We start from the raw sequence: 12470 nt of genomic DNA, 5'->3' as shown, positions 1-12470 counted from the left end.
CCAAAGTTAAACTTGAGTGTCTGACATCCTTATTACTTTTCCTTATATTATTATATATAGAGGACCCTTATTTTGATAACATATTTTTTTATAAAAATCATGAGAACTCCTAAATTTTATATTAGATTACATGTTTTTTTTTGTTCATTTACATGTGAAACGTTATAAAAATATATGTTGCTAAAGAAATTTTTTGTCAAAACCTTATATATAGTCATTTGTCACATGTGAACTAGAAAAAATCAACAAATTCATTCACAAGTTCATAAAAGGCTATTTTGAAGGTTTTTTCAAAAAGTTTCTTCTACAATATACATTTTTATATCATTTCACATGTGAATGAAAAAAAAACATGAGAACAAATATATAATTTAAGAGTTCTCATGGTTCTTACAAAAATATGGTTCTTAAAATAAGAAAACTCATTATATATATACTAAAAACTTATAAGGATTTATAAGTCCTTTAAACATGCAATGTACAAGTCTTATAACCCATAATAATTTTTTCCAATTTTCATTTTAACCCCTATAGTTTTTATCTTTTAACTTTTATCCCACATAAAAGTTTCATTTTCATTTTCTTGACAATAAACTTTTAGGTTCTCATGTTGTTATTAAAAATTTCACATAGTTACGGTACATGCAATGTACAAGTCTTTATAGAACATAATAATTTTTATCAATTTTCATTTTAACCCCTATAGTTTCTATATTTTAACTTTTATCCAACATCAAGGTTTTCGTATTAATTTTCTTCACACTAAACTTTTAGGTTCTCCCGCTTTTATTAAACAACTTTCACATAAGAATTTTTACCATTTTTCATATTAACCCATATAGTTTCTATCTTTTAACTTTTACTCCACCTCAAAGTTTTCGTTTTCGTTTTGTTGACATTAAATTTTTGTGTTCTCATGTTTATCAAACAACTATCACACAGTTACGATTTTACTTTTACATATTTGTTTTTCATAATTTTCATCCGTCTTTATATATATAGCGTTTTAAATATATAATAACTTTCATAATCGTTATGTCTTGCGTTCATGTATTATTTAAAACATTAATATAGTTATTGTTATGCTTTTATACATTTTATTGTTCTTTTACATTTTTTATTGTTATTTTTATATATTTAGTTATTTTTTAAAGAATTTGGGTTCGAATATTTGACATAAATTTGGATCTAAAACTTTATCGTGTAAAAAACGTATTGCGTAAAAGACGTATTGCGCAGCAACGCAGAGTGGGCTGCTTATAATTCGTTCATCTAATTAAACACTACACATTTCCAACTACACACTACATAGACTCAACAACTATACGATTGCGCATTTACACGTGTATGGTTAAGGTCCGCCAACAATACACAATATATAAAGTTAACCATATATGTAGTGTATGGTTTAATGGTAAGACATGGAATGACGGAGATACCCGTTATTCTTAGTCTAACCTAAAACAAATTTGCTCTTAATTAACATAAATGCAACATATATAGAGAGGAAGTGAATATAGGGTTGTCCCTCACTTAAATAGGGAACCCCTTCCATCTTGTTTTTCTTAATTATAAAATTCATGGGACTCATGATTTAATTAAAATACAAAAATATATTAAAATATTTGAATATGAGGGGTTCTCGATCTTAGTTTAGATGAAAAATAACCCCGTATATACATCAAGCTTTGATCATTTGAGAGATATAAATACCATATATTTCTTGAGATAGATATGAGTATGTTAGTATAATAGTATTTTTACTCGTATATACGCGTCACAAAATGAAAGACATGTTATGAACTTGAATACAAGTTTACCCTTTATTGTCAGGGAAGAGTAAATAAATAACTCTAAACTCTTTTTTAAGTTTTTTTTTTTTTTAAAATACAGACTAAAATATGTTACCGAATTTTTTATTATTATTTTTTTAACATTAAAAACGAGACTTTTATTGATATGTGATCTAGCAAGTGGTTAGAAGATACATACAAAGTTTGTGAAATAGGAGATTACATAAGCTAAAATTGAAAACTATTCCATTGGGTCCATGAAATATCAATTGTTGACGAGGATCTATTGCAAAGCCATTGGAAACTAGTTTCTTTCAACTCTTTTATCGCGAAGCGGAGTGAAGGAGATTTATTCTGGAAGATGCAATCGTTTCCACTTCTCCATACCACCCAACAATAAGCTAAGATGATAAGTTGAAAAATTAGTCGCTTCTTGGGGTTGTTATCACATTTGTTGTGGAAGTACATGAGTTCTCGAATGTTTTGAGGCTTCTGATCAGGGAGATGGATCCAAAAGGAAAGGATGGTCCACAATGAGTCAGCGAAGGGGCATTGGAGGAACAAATGATTCGCGGTTTCGTCACGAGTATTACATAACGAACAGGTGGTTGATGCTACAGGAATGTTTCTGTTGGTGAGTTGATCCAAGGTGGAAACACGATTCATTTCAAGTAGCCAACCAAGGATGTTAACTTTTAATGGGACCAGTTTATTCCAAGGGAAAACCCATAGATTTGGGCCTAGGGCTGCATTTTGTAATCTATATCGCATTGACTTGACTGTGAACCCATGGGATGTATCCAGATTGCAACGCCAGGAGTCTTCACAACTTGTTAGTCTGGTAGATTGAATTTGGGACAACATGAGTTCTAGTTGCTGAAGTTCCAAAGGTGAAGAAGGAAGTCTAATCCATGCTTATTCCCATAGAGAAAAACGTCCATTACCAGTACACCGATCCTTAACCAGGCAACTTTTATGCTTTTCTAACTTGTAAAGCTCCGGAAAAGATGTTGAAAAGGGAGTGACGTCTGACCAGGTGTCGATCCAGAAACGGAGAGAACTGTCGTTACCTAGTGTACCTGTAATCACACTATCGAAAGCAAGATCACACCAGGTTAAGTGAGAGCTTAAACCCGCAATGGATTTCCAAGCTCCCACTACATTAGACCTGCACGGAATGGAGAACAATTCCTAGAAGTGGCATGTATGGCTGTAATGACTTGACACCAAAGACTTTGTGGCTCTTTACGAAATCTCCACCACCATTTGGACAAAAGGGAAAGCTTTTTAATTTCTAAGATGCCCTACCCTAGCCCGCCCGCATTCACAGGAGCAGTAACCCTATTCCAATAAACCCACGAAATTTTTCGGTTGGAAGAAGACCCGCCCCAAAAAAAAGACCGTCGAATTGACTCTAGTTTAGTTAAAAAGCTTACTGGGGCCTTATACAGGGAGAAAAAAATATGAAGGAAGGCTGTCAAGCACCTCACAGATTAGGGTAATACGACCGACAATGGAGAGGGTGGAGGTTTTCCATAATGAAAGTCGATTTTCGAATTCGTTTATAACTGGGATCCAGTTTTTAACGAGATTCATGTTGGCACCAACAGTTATGTCCATGTAGGTAAGAGGAAATTGTCCTGATTTGCACATTAACGTGGCGCACGATGAGTTGCAAACCTCAGGTGTGAGATTTATGCCGAAGAACTGAGATTTGTGATGATTGATCTTGATTCCAGAGGCAAGGTAAAAACATCTTAGAATTCTTGAGATATTCTTGAGATGAGTTGAACACCACTTACCAATGATAATGGCATCATCTGCGTAAAGTAAGTGATGAAAGCTGGGACCGTGGTTCGATAGTTTGATACTCGAAATCAGTCCAAGGGTTAAGGCACGTTGCATGATGTTTGAGAATGCCTCCATTGCAATTATGAAAAGGAATGGTGATAAAGGGTCGTCCTGTGGCATCCCTCTTTCACAATTAATGTAACATCCCGAACATTTTATGTTTGACTATTTGACTTTTCATTAGTTAACGTTAGGTTCGTATGTTTATGTGCCCTATAAGGGATTATGTGAATAAATGCATATGTGTTTATTATGATATGTTTAATATGATGATTAATGAAAGTAATTGAAGTAAAGTTAAGTAATTAAGTGCTAGAATGTTAAGACTCCCGGTAGAAGTTTAAGCTAAGAAAGTCAAGTTTATGAGTTGAGGGGTGGTGCGACGCACCACTGCCCAGGTTGGAATTTTGATTTTTGAAGGGAGCCCGATATGCGACGCACCAAGGGCAGGTGCGGCGCACCTATACCTGATCTGAGTTTTCTGTATAATTGGTGCGATGCACCACTAGGGTGGTGCGACGCACCTAATGCTCAGGTTGTACAAAATGTTTCGTTTAGTCTATAGATCGATCTTGTACTCATTCTAGGTAGCTGGGAGCACTTAGCAAGCATTGTAAGATACTCATAACTGGTTGGTAAGCTGTACCGAGGTAAGATAGCATCTTTTGTCACCTGATGGTACAACAAAACACGTTTTCATAAGTTAAACCTTCCAATTGAATATGTATGTCACGTTTTATGTTTATGGGTGACTATGGGAGGTTGCTAAGGGATATTATACTTACCGTTTATGATGTATGACATACTTATGTAGGTTGCAAAGGTGTGAGGTAAGTATACATGATATGAAATGATGAAATGTTTATGTTATGTGATCATGAAAAGATGAAGTGATAATGCTATATGTTTGTATACATGGCTTGAACATCTAGTCACTAGACTTATAATAGGATTTCCATGTCACGTGCATGTTAAGGGCCCTAAAGTAAAAGATGATATGTATTTAGCTTAGGTGAAAGTGTAGCCTAAACTAATATAAAGATTAAAAGTCTCGAGCAATATGTAAAGTCATGTGTTAAGCTTAACCCTTGTTAACTCCTCGGAGTTGGTGCGCACGTGGTCACGTGGTTTGGGAATCATGATACCTCTCGTGGCATAGTTACGTTTGAGTATTCCGGGTGGAGTAACTTACCACCATTGCATATAGGCATAAACGGTTTATTCAGTTAGATTGACTTTGTCATTCCTTAACGACGCTGATGGACTACCTTATGGTTTACCCATCATGTCGGGTGTGAGGACTCCATGTATGGTCTATGACCACCTACACACAACCCCACATCCCTATATAAGTGGCGTAAGTCACTTAGCCTACGTCTTGGCAAAGAAATAAAGAAAGAAAGATAAAGAAAGAAAGTGTAGGCACATTTTAGGACATGATGAACCTAAAGTGTATGTTATGTTGTTATGTATGTATGTGATATTAACTTAAAATGCAGATTTTGTTAATGTATTTAATTGGCAAATGTTTTCAAATCTATGTTATCTTACTTAGCTAATTTTATTAGCTAATACTTGTTCTTTGAAAATGTTGTGCCTTCAGGATATTCAAGATTGAGCTAGGCGAAGATTAGCTTGGTGAGACTTGGGTAGAAAGAATAAAGAAGCTTAGCAAAGACTTTTAATGCATAGACTTCCTTATAGTCTTATGTTTTCGGCTATTTTGATTATGTTTAAGAGTTATAATAATGGACATTTATGTTGGTGCCATACTTGGATTTACTTTGATTGTTTTGATGATGCTTAATAGTAACACCAATTTTAAAGGTACCATCTGTTACAGATGGGGCGGATTTCAAAAGTGATCCTTTCCGCTTATTTTAAACGCCGTTTGGCAAAGTTTTTAAAAATCCAAGTTTTTAAACGACGGGTGTTATAATTAAACTCCTAACTGGGACAACCATTGATTAGGATAGAAGACCTCCACGTATCCAAAGAAGCCATCTTGGTGGGAAGCGCATCTGATCCATTATGGAAATTAGAAAATCCCAATTCAGTGAGTCAAAGGCTTTTTCGATGTCTATTTTTAAACAAAAGCCTTCTTATAACTTCATTAAGCATCAATGGCCAGTATCGCTTAAGTAGGCTGACTGGGAGGGTGATATAATCTTAGGAAAAATCTTCTTGAGACGGTTTGCTAAGACTTTGGAGATGATCTTTTTAATGCACCCGATCAAAATAATTGGGCGATAATCTGAAAGAGATTTCACAGAAGCTTTCTTTGGGATTAAGGTTATGTAGGATGACCCACATCCAAGACAGAGGTTTCCGGTTGCATAGAAATCCATCATAATGGTTAGAAAATCGAACTTTAACGAGTTTCAGATTGTTTTAATAAAGCCCAGATTAAATCCGTCTGGGCCTGGGGCCTCGTTGTTGTCGCAATCCCATATATATTTGTGCATAGTTTAAACCAATAATTGATATCACTAGTCTATACCCAAAACAATACCTCATGTTACAAGATATAATAAGGGGATAGCAAAGTTGAAACAACACTATGTATCTTCTTCTATCTATCACTATATATCTATATCTATATAAATTTCTCCTTCGTCGTCGTAGATAAATGGTTTTATCACTACACTATACCATGATCAGATATATGGGTTTTGCTTTATTGGATCCACAACTATTGTTAAAGATCCGAATGGCAATGGCTCAACGAAGGATGCAAAAGCTCAAAAAAAAGTCCGATCATGTCGCCAGAATCTACTGATGTTCTTCACTGTTGCCGGAATCTGATGTTGTTCTTCACTATCGACGGAATCTGGTGTTGTTCTTCAGTTTTGTCATTCACCATCTACTCAATAAATATCCATCTATTAATTTAGTGATTTACACAAAAATTTGATTTCTCGATAAAACCGACAAATCTTCATACTTAAACCGATAGAAAAGAGAAGTCGCTTATTGCCGGAATCTTCAAAATCAAAACCGCTGCCACCATGATTAATGTCATGTATTTGATAGAAAAAATAGGTATATATATATATATATAGAGTTGTACTCATGTGAAACTATAAAAAGTGGTGAAACCAAAGGGCTGCATCTCAGCCCTTGGATCAAAAGCAATCCACGACTGAGATTAAAAAAAAAAAAAACAACACGGAGGGGTACTTTGGTAATTTTGTACATTATCCCACTTTTTTCTTTTCTAGTTCCAAACACACACAGAGATCTCTCTTTCTCTCTGACTCCCCCTCTTGGAAAATCACCACCACCACCACTACCCTCATCGTGTTTAGGTCACCGTCGCGTTCCAATCGAAATGGCACAACCATCATTTCCGTCGTCATCATCATCTTCATCATTCATCATCAATGGATCTTGAGAAATTAATATCATTGAAGGATGTATTGAATACGAACATTACGACTTTTTGTTATGTGAATTCTAATTTTCTCAGGTGATAATCAAATGTAATTTGATAATATGTGATTAGATTTATTCTAACATTAGAACTTGTTAAATTTTATTAATTATTCAATTGACTTTGTTGTTTGGTACAATATTGCATACAAGGTGTTTGATGAAATGTCTGAACCAAAGTTTCTTATATATGATTTAATATCAAATCACATATGATTAAGTATTGCACAAGGTGTTTGATGAAATGTCTAAATCAATGTTTGATAATATGATTTAATCAACTTTATGATTCTGTATTAAATTGGTGTATAGGTTTGTGGATATAACTCCATTTGTTTTGTGGAAATGTATGAGTAACATCAAATTCGATTTGTTATCTGTTATTGTTTACTTTTATGTTCATTATCATAGTTTATTATGTATAAAGATTATAGAAATTTCTGTTTTTGTAACTGTATGTGTAAAATCATATTTGATTTTGTATATAGATTCTATAGATTTGTGTTTTGTAACTTTGTTTTGTACAATCAAATTTGATTTTGTATTGAGGTTTTAGTTACTTGTGTTCTTATGCCTAGAATCATATTTGATTTTACTCTTACAGTGTGAAAATCCTATATATAACGAATTATTCAAAATCAAAAATGATTTTACGAATTCATTGTGACAAAACCTATTCAAAATCAAAAATGATTTTAAGCATACATTGTGACATACCCATACAAAATCATATTTGATGTTATTACAAAGAAAAATATTTAAAATCATTGTTTAGAATCATATATGATTTTCTATATGCTTTCCATACACAATCATAACTTATACAAGATCAACTATTCAAAATCAAAAATGATTTTACGTATACATGTGTAATAGTTATAGAAAATCATTTATGATTCTGTATAGCACAATTTGACAAAATGAAATGAGTTTCTTACATTGAAACTTATTCATAATCAAAAATGATTTTAAGCATACATTGTAAAATACCCATACAAAATCATATTTGATTTTTATTACAAAGAAAAATATTTAAAATCATTGTTTAAATTCATATATGATTTTCTATATGCTTTCCATACACAATCATAACTTATACAAGATCAACTATTGAAAATCAAAAATGATTTTACGTATACATGGGTAATAGTTATAGAAAATCATATATGATTCTGTATAGCACAATGTAACAAAATGAAATGAGTTTCTTACATTGAAACTTATTCATTATCATAAATGATATTAAGCATACATTGTGACATACCCATACAAAATCATATTTGATGTTATTACAAAGAAAAATATTTAAAATCATTGTTTAGAATCATATATGATTTCCAAACAGAATCATAACTTATACAAGATCAACTATTCAAAATCAAAAATGATTTTACTTATACATGGGTAATAGTTATAGAAAATCATTTATGATTCTGTATAGCACAATGTGACAAAATGAAATGAGTTTTTTACATTGAAACTTATTCATAATCATAAATGATTTTAAGCATACATTGTGAAATACCATACAAAATCATATTTGATTTTATTACAAAGAAAAATACTTAAAATCATTGTTTAGAATCATATATGATTTTCTATATGCTTTCCATACACAATCAAAACTTATACAAGATCAACTATTGAAAATCAAAAACGATTTTACGTATACATGGGTAATAGTTATAGAAAATCATATATGATTCTGTATAGCACAATGTGACAAAATGAAATGAGTTTCTTACATTGAAACTTATTCATTATCATAAATGATTTTAAGCATACATTGTGACATACCCATACAAAATCATATTTGATGTTATTACAAAGAAAAATATTTAAAATCATTGTTTAGAATCATATATGATTTTCTATATGCTTTCCAAACAAAATCATAACTTATACAAGATCAACTATTGAAAATCAAAAATGATTTTACGTATACATGGGTAATAGTTATAGAAAATCATATATGATTCTGTATAGCACAATGTGACAAAATGAAATGAGTTTCTTACATTGAAACTTATTCATAATCATAAATGATTTTAAGTATACATTGTGAGATACCTATACAAAATCATATTTGATTTTATTACAAAGAAAAATATTTAAATACATTGTTTAGAATCATATATGATTTTCTATATGTTTTCCATACACAATCATAACTTATACAAGATCAACTATTCAAAATCAAAAATGATTTTACGTATACATGGGTAATAGTTGTAGAAAATCATATATGATTCTGTATAGCACAATGTAACAAAATGAAATGAGTTTCTTATATTGAAACTTATTCATAATCATAAATGATTTTAATCATACATTGTAACTTTGTTTTGTACAATCAAAATTTGATTTCGTACATACACTTTGGTTTAGACATTTCATCAAACACTTTGTGGGCAAAACTCATTATAAAAATTTTAAACAACAACAACTAAAAATACAACTTCTTATTATATGAAAAAACAAAAATAAAAGAAAAAATTACAAATCATGGATAAAAATGGTTTGTTTATCCATTTTTTATATAAACTACATAAAATATCACTCTAATAATATCTAAAACATCATCTTCCATTTGTTGTTGTTGCTAGTGATTTGAGATGAAGATCCAGATTGTAGTGGTGGTGGTGGTGGCGGCGGTCGGATATGGTGATGGTGGTGGTGGTGGTGGTCACTGTCCAAGGAGGAGAAGATAGGGAGAGAGAGAGAGAGAGACTGTGTGTGTGTGTTTTTTTTGATCAGGTGAATAGAGAAGAGAGAATTGGAAGATAAGATTCTTTTTTTGGGTGTAAATTACGAAAATACCCCTCCGTGTTTTATTTTTAATTAGAGGTAAATGTTAATCTTAACCATTGATGGGAATGATCCAAGGGCTAAGATTAAGCCCTTGAGATTCATGGAAAATTAAGGATGTAAATGAACAAACACCTATATATATATATATTTATAACTGTTTATATATAAATAATTAGAAAATATATATATTCTTAATATATGTGACATGTGGCCATTTTTTTAATAAAAAATATATAAATGTGAGAGTGGTGACCGACAACTTGTTTCCCATCTGGTTACTTACACTACATAACCCAACAAACAAAGCTGGTTACACTATATAGCTAGTCGAGTAGTTGGTTACATTACATAACCTTTTGGTCATAGTTGGTTACACTCCAGTGTCATTATCCCATAAAAATAAAAGAGGTAACCAGCAACTTGTTTTGTATCCGGTTGCTTACATTGCATAACCTAAAAAACAAAGTTGGTTACAAAACTAATGCTGGGGGATTGCAAGTTGACAAAATCTTTTAATTTGGCATGATGATTGATGAAGACTACAACATTACGTGTCCAAGTTTTATGTCCAAGATTTCTTTTATTTCTTTTATTTGTATGGTAATAATTGTGGTTGGGAAACTATATTATTAGCCAAGTTTACGTCATCATTTTAGGAAAGTATATCAACCTTTTTTCTTGGGTTAATTCTTTATTTTTCATATAAGTATTTGTTTGTCAAGATATTGAACGCAGTTTTTAGAGTTTATGAAATAACACAAAAACCCTACTGGTTCTTTAATATTGTTTTCGAGTTGTCTGGCCATTTCATTTATCGATCCGCATCATTTGGTATCAGAGCTCTTGGTACACAAATGGCCGGTCGTGGCAGACCTCTTTGTAACCTTCATCGAACCGCCGATCGAGGCAACGAAGTCAACCAGAGAGATCCACGTGATATCAAAATTGAGCGCCTTCAACAACGAATCAAAGATCTTGAGATTGAGCAGGAGGCTCGTAATGAGGAAACCGATTACAATTCTAGTGTTTGGGACGAGAGAGACGAGGAAGAGGAGAATCCTTTTGGTAACCGCCAACAGATTCAAGGTATGAATCGTGACGACCCCACAGTAGAGCGACTTTTTGATTTGCGAGATATTCCAAATCATCTAAAAGTTAAACTTGTTGCCATTAAACTTTGAAAATATGATTCATTATAATGAGATCACGTTAAAAAAAATTCTAGTAAGATGGGAAGTCTAAAGTAGAAACATGGGCGAAGATGAAGAAATTGTTACAAGCCAAGTTCCTTCCAATCAACCACCGACAAGAAGCCTTTTTAGATTATCACAATTTATCTCAAAAACATAGTACTGTTGAAGACTTCATTGCAGAGTTTGATCGTCTTCGGATGCGATGCGCTGTAGAGGAAGAAGAAGAACACGTTTGCTCGTTTCTTGGGTGCTCTTCGATCCGATATCTCTGATGTAGTACAGCTCCAACAATATTGGACGTACGCCAATGTATGTCGCCTGGCCTTAAAAGTTGAAAAGCAGTTAAAGAACCGCGGGCGATCTGTGGGAAGTCGATTTACAGCCACTTCCAAGATACCAGTTACTCATGATGACAAAGCACCTGTCTCCAAAGTTCACACTCCAACAGGCACCACCAGTAACCCACCCAACACTCGGGTTATCCGGTGTTTCAAATGCCAAGGAATGGGCCACCTCGCAAGGGATTGTCCAAACAAGCAGTTGGTTACTTTGATGGACGAGCTGGAGCCTGTGTTGGAGTGTGATCATCTTATTATAAATCGCATGTCCGGGAATAGTTTAAGCCTACGGGGTCACACGAAATGACACGGTAACTCGATAATATTAGTTGATATATTAAAGTAATATATTGATTAGTTTGATCACAGAATGATTAATTAAACATAATTAAAGGGTTAATTATATTTAATTGATTAAAGAAGAGGATTAAAAATTGAAAAATGGATTTGGACCCTAAATGCTAAGGGGGGCCGACCATGACAAAGGCCTTGTAAGCCTTTGTCTAGCTTATTTTCAAAGTAAACTTTAACCTAATTATGTCCTATAAATAGAGGGTTAAGTTTAAGATTTTTCACACATTATTTTCACATAAGTTTTTTCTCCTCTTCTCCCTTTTTCTTTGAAATGGCCGATCTCTCTTTTATTAAGGGGATTTCGACTTTGAAGTTAAGGGTTTGTAACAAAGGGTTGTTCGGTTAGTGATCAGGGTACTAGCATACATTATTCGGGGTGTCTAGTGTGCGATCGTAAAGGGGTTTTGCTTTAAACCCTAAGCATTAATAATAATCTTATTATTATTATCTTTATTGGAGCTTTGCATAAGGTACACAACTCAATTCTATTCTTTGTTAATTAATTTGATTGCATATTTGTTTTGATTTCTTCCGTTGCGCTTACTCGTGATTGTGTATGATTATATGCTTATATTCTAATAGTGGTATCACGAGCCACATGTGTGATCTATTAATTACAAAGATCAAAACTTGAAGGAGGGTTTAAGGGTTGGTTGATTTTAATTAATTGTTAAAATAATTAAAAGGTTGTTTTCTTA

The sequence above is a fragment of the Erigeron canadensis genome, chromosome 4 (genome assembly GCF_010389155.1).
Source record: "Erigeron canadensis isolate Cc75 chromosome 4, C_canadensis_v1, whole genome shotgun sequence".
Classification (NCBI taxonomy): domain Eukaryota; kingdom Viridiplantae; phylum Streptophyta; class Magnoliopsida; order Asterales; family Asteraceae; genus Erigeron; species Erigeron canadensis.
Note: the sequence above shows the minus strand (reverse complement) of the source record.